Raw genomic sequence first — 6,148 nt, forward strand, 5'->3', positions numbered from 1 at the left:
ATGAATGATGAGTATCCAGATGGAATGAAATGGCTGTGGCTAATGAATAGCTGGGTAGACAGAACGGGATGTTAAAGCTTGAACGTGCAGCGTGAGGGTGAGTACCACTGCTGTATGTAAATATAATAAAGCTATTTATTGAAAATTGATCTGTTTTGTATATTAGTTTTAGGAGTTGCATCAGTTTTTGTCCCTTTTAGGCTAAAGGTTTATCTTACCTTTCATATCTTCTGTCCCACAGGGGGCCATAGTCGTCATAGTCGAATGTTTAGTGCATTTTGAAGGGAGTACATTATGTTAAGGCAGACTGGTTCTAATCCTGGGTACAGGGTCATACAGACAACAGGGGTACTGGTGTTGCCCATTTTTCTAACCACATGAGCAATCCCCTCATGAAAAAGTAGTATAGGAATCTTATAGTATTTTGGGACAAAATATTATAGTAATCTTATAGGAATACGTATTTTGGGACATACTGTAGTACTACTAATAACTCTATAATATCCTATAACTGCTATAGTTTTTCTATAGTAGTCTCATACTATAAGATTCCTATAGTATTTTTTCCTAAGGGTCATACGTGACAGAAAACAACTTGAGTAGGCTAACCTCTGCCAATGTAGGCTATCAAAGCCATAGTTTATACTCATTACTGGAGAAGTCTGGCAGCACACGTTCTCTGCCGGTGCAATTCCAGCGAAATATAGCTAGGAGTAGGTAAGTTTGTTTGCATTTAGATCTATATATATATATATATTGAGCTATAACCAAGTGGTCTTTCAATGATAGTATCATGGAATTCAAACCATAACTATCTATTCCGATAGCATACAATTAGCAGGCTAGGTCAGTGGCTGAACTGCATTTAGGGTGCTTATAACCTGTGTTGTGAAGTAAAATATCTACTAGGAAGATTGCAAAGACTTTTGACTGTGTAAAGAAATAGGTCTTTATTTTAAAACGTTTCCAACTGTTTATTACTTGAATGCAAGATGATGATTGCCACAAACGTTTACCTCTTTTAGGAGAAATTTTAAGCTGACATGCAATTGTTACCATTCTATTAAACCAACGTTCACCGACAAACGATCAGCAAGCGGTTCTTCTTCCTACTCGGATACTAGGATCAAACACATGAAGTTGTATCTCCAAAGACATTTTGTGCAACAGTTTTGACTCGAGGTTTAGCCAGGTTTTAGCACTGTAAAGTTGAATATGGAGCATAGCACAGGCAGAATCGGATGAGGACGCACTGGAGGGAGCGTCACAGTACTATTAGCCAATCAGAGGCGAGATCATTAACATGTCATGAATATTCATGAGCAAGAGGCAAATCCTGTCGTTCCTCCCCTCCCACCTTCCCCACCAAACTAGAACAGCATGAAATAGACGCAGGAGAGCATTTTTTTCACCAAAACCGGCTCACAGGGCATTCATTAATACTAGAGACCATGGCAAAATTAATGAAAAAACGATGAGATGAGACCTTTAATGACTCTGATGATTCATTAATGACAGTAATGAATGGTACAACTAACCATAGTCATGCATGCTGGGAAGCCAAAGGGCCTGTCAAAGTCCTCCACTGCTTGCTTTAGTGCAAGGACATGGAGGCAATACTGCTCTGTAATTCCTGATTTAAGAGATTAAAGATTACCATTAAATGATTGCAGAAAAAATATTTTATTGAACTTTATGTTTCTAATACCTAGACATAATTGTAATGCCATAATATCAGCCCTCAAGTCAAGTCAGTTTTATTTGTATAGCGCATTTAACATGCACAGAGTGCAACCCAAAGCGCTCCACATATAAGACATTGTCATTGACACATAAACTAACAAAGACAATAGATGCCGGACGGAGCGGCGTAGTCGCCAGCGTACCCGTGACACCAAGACATACATTTAAGAAATAACAAACACAAACATACAAAACAGACAACAAACAAATTAATAAATAAAATAAAAAATAAAATTAGTCCAATTTCCAACCGGCTGAAAATGTCCAAGGGCAATGATGACTCGCGTGAAACTGCGCACAGCTGTGTCTCCACAACCAATGCAACGGCAACAAAGTTCTTTACAACTGACCAACCCAGTGAACTCACTGGCAGTCTGGAGATAACGTTAACAAAAGCAAACATCTCACGCCTCTCTGAGGAAATGACTCTGGCCATGGCTCGGATTAACTCACTCTCCCTCCGAGAGCAGGAGCAGCAGCAAACCCACCCATGGCCATCGGGGAGGAGCTTGCTACACCTCTCAACAATTACATATTTATTTTCCTAAAGGAAATTAAAACAAATACATACATGCAATTGAACTGCTGAATGCAGTAATTAAGTAGTGAACATCAGTAGAAAGAAAAAAAAACATATTGTCATTGTCATCTGTTTCACACTGAAGTCAGGAAGTGAAAATGCTGAAGCAGCATAATTGCACACCCTGACAGCTGAATGCTGCCTCAGCTGAGCAATATAAGAATCGACCATCTCAATTGGGATGGTCTGCTGTAAGGCACACTGCTCCATTTCCTAAAAACAATAGAAAGGTAAACAACATAACAGTAACCAAGTAATAAACAAATATACTGTATTGGAAACTAAATGTAGCAATGGCAAAAAAATCTAGAAAGATCCTAAATCAGGTTTCAATGAGGCAAGGGCGTAGGTTTGGTCTCAGCTTTGGTGGGGACACATCCCTCCTGTTGTCACGATACCAACATTATCTTGATTTCGATACTTTTGCCATTTTTAAAAAAAAAATTGATTCGGTTTGTGTGATTTGTGAGATCAGTGGCAATCATAGAAAGTGATGGTTGTCATAGGTTTCTATTTCATATTTTGGAATTCATATAAACTTTATATTGTTAATTGTTTATAGTATTTTATGATCTGCATAATTACTAATAGCTAAATATATTTAGTAATTTGAATACATCACATTGATATTTAAATTATTAGGCTACACTTGTTTTTAATATCATCACATTTGTGGTGTGTAGGCTAAATCTAAGTAAGTGCCTGTCACTTTAAGTAGAACTTTCAGTCTTACGGTTTTAGGCTAGTGAAAAATAGTTTTCGGAAGTGCAAGGATATGTGGATTCAATTAGTCATGTTTGGTATGTCATTAGATAAAATAAATGTTCAAAAAACTAACAAGTCAAAGAAAATCTTTCTGGGATGAGATCATAGAAGAGATATCTGGTGTCTCGCAATATTCATTTCTGACTAAGAGTATGGAAATACACAGAGCCGGACAGTAACAGAGTACATTTACTTGAGTACAGTACTTGAGTACAATTTTGAGGGATCTGTACTTTACTTGAGTATCATTTTTGGAAAGTACTTATGACTTTACTCAAGTACATTTGAGAGGCAAATATTGTACTCTTTACTCCACTACATTTCTATCCATAACCGTGAGTACCCGTTACTTCTTCTAAAACAAAAAATTCCCTCTCAAACATGATTGGATTGTGCAGGCACCACTGATTGGGACAGCCTATCAGCAATCACCTTCAGCTTTCTGCCAAAGTCAACTCCATGGTCAGATTTAGATAAGAGACGAAACAATGGATGAAGACGCAGCAGGTCCATCCCGGGAATGTGCCAACCTGTGGCCCCACCTCGCCAGACTATTTCAATTTTCTGAACAAGTTAATGATAGTTTTCGCTTCAAGTGTTGGTAGTATTTTGTATTTGAAATACATATTTTAAATACATGTATTAGAAATACTGCCCATCCCTGGCAACATGGTAAAAAGATGAAAATGACTTGATTTTACTTTCAATTCCTTTAACATTCTCCAAGGTATTAACATTAACATTTTTTATAACTCCATGTAGGACGTTTATGTACATAAAGTGTAAGCACTGTGGCAGACTGGCAGTAGTAATGCAATATTTAGAAAATGTAGGCTACTCTTACTTTTAAAAACAAGTACTTCAGTACTTTTACTTAAGTAGACATCTGACTGTTGTACTTTTACTTGTATTTGAGTAAAATTTAGCAAAGGGTATCTGTACTTTTACTCAAGTAATGAAGCTGTGTACTCTGTCCGCCTCTGGTCACCGGGATGCAGATCTAGAGTTCAGCTGCAGGAAAGCTTCCTCTGAACCTGCTGTGCGCCTTATGCAAGCATCACTTGCCCTGGATGGCCTCAATGGAGGGGAGTGAGGAACCGGTGATGCGTTGGGCAGTTTTCACCACCCTCTGCAATGCTTTTCGGTCGTGGGCAGAGCAGTTGCCATACCAAACTGTGACACAGTTGGTAAGGATACGCTTGATGGTGCAGGGGTAGAAGTTTACCAGGATCTGAGGAGGCAGTGGACCTTCTTTAGCCTCCTCAGATAGAAGAGACGCTGGTAAGCCTTCTTGATCAGGGTAGAGGTGTTCCAAGAGAGGTCCTCAGAGATGTGGACACCCAGAAATCTGAAGCTGGTGATACACTCCACTTCAGTCCCATTGATGAAAATGGGGGTGTGTGCTAGCTTTAAACTTCCTGAAGTCCACAATGAGCTCTTTTGTCTTCAATAATTCTGTTAACAGGACTTGCAGGAAATTGTGGGAACATATGAATTTGTTGATTATATGCAAGCCTAATGCTGCCCACTAGAGCTAAGTCTGCCTTCATCCATGAATTATGACCGCCGTGCAGCGAAGCGGCGGTCATATAGGTTTAGTCAGATTTTTTGTCCAAATTTCCGTCAAGGATTCCCGGGACACTGAAAGACTGGGGTAGACGAAACTTGGTGGGCATGTAACCCCATATGGATAGCATGGAACCATTGTTTTTCATTTTGATCTGTAGCCCCCCCCCCGCTGGACTGCACCCCCCGAAAGGAGGGTAGGACAGACACAGTTTTCTGTGAATATCTTGTGAACCGTAAGGTTTAGGAGGACCATTTTTTTTGTATGTTGATCTCAAGGGGCCATGTCAACCCATTCCATAACCACTCATTTCATGTATAGCGCCACCTAGTTAAACACAAAAAAGTAAAAATGAGGTGTTGTAATCGCAGGTATCTGTGACCTAACATAGTCAAAACTGCACGAAATTGGAAGTGTAGGATCATTATGACACCCTCTGAATGCATGCCAAATTTCGTCGAATTCCGTTCATGGGGGGCCACACAATAAATTAATTTATGTTACTATACACCAACTGGCCTGTAGGTGGCCGGAGACAGTTTTCTGTGAATATCTCAAGAACCGTAGGACCTAGGAGGTCCACCCTTTTTTTTGTATGTTGGTCTTAAGGGGGCATGTCAACCCATCCCATTGCCACTCATTTCATGTATAGCGCCACCTAGTTAAAAATGAAAAAGCAAAAAATTAGGTGTTTTCACCACAATATCTCTGGCTGACATGGTCAAAACTGCACGAAATTGAAAGTGTAGGATCATTATGACACCCTCCAAATGCATGCCAAGGTTTGTGAACTTTCGTTCATGGGGGGCCTTACAATAAAATAATTTATGTGTACATTTAGTGACCGTACACCAACAAGGATTCCCGGGACACTGAAAGACCGGGGTACACGAAACTTGGTGGGCATGTAACCCCACATGGATAGCATGGAACCATCGGTTTTCGTTTTGATCTGTAGCCCCCCCGCTGTACTGGACCCCCCGAAAGGAGGGTAGGGCAGACACAGTTTTCTGTGAATATCTTGAGAACCGTAGGGCCTAGGATGACCAATTTTTTCCGTATGTTTGCCTCCAGGGGTCATGTTAACCCATTCCATGTGCACACATGTGCATAAACAGATACACACGCACACACATACATTCACAGTAATCATACGTATGACACATACTCACACAGTAGACATATGTACGCATGCATGCACATGCACAAACACACATACTCAGGCAAACACACAAGCACGCACACATAAACGTGTACACGCACACATGCACACAATTCAAGAATTTCTCAGAATTATGAACAGGCAAGATGGGGGTGGGGTTGTATAAAATGAATTTTACATGTGAAATCTATGAACTAATCATGTTTTGGTACTTGTTGTCTAGCAGATACCAGTGAGAATTGAGTGTGGATAATGCAATTTAGTGAGACAGTTAGAATCATATAGGCCTTTCAGCGTGATTTATTTTTGTGGAAAAAAATTGCTGGACTGG

This window comes from Alosa sapidissima, chromosome 3 (genome assembly GCF_018492685.1).
Source record: "Alosa sapidissima isolate fAloSap1 chromosome 3, fAloSap1.pri, whole genome shotgun sequence".
NCBI lineage: Eukaryota > Metazoa > Chordata > Actinopteri > Clupeiformes > Clupeidae > Alosa > Alosa sapidissima.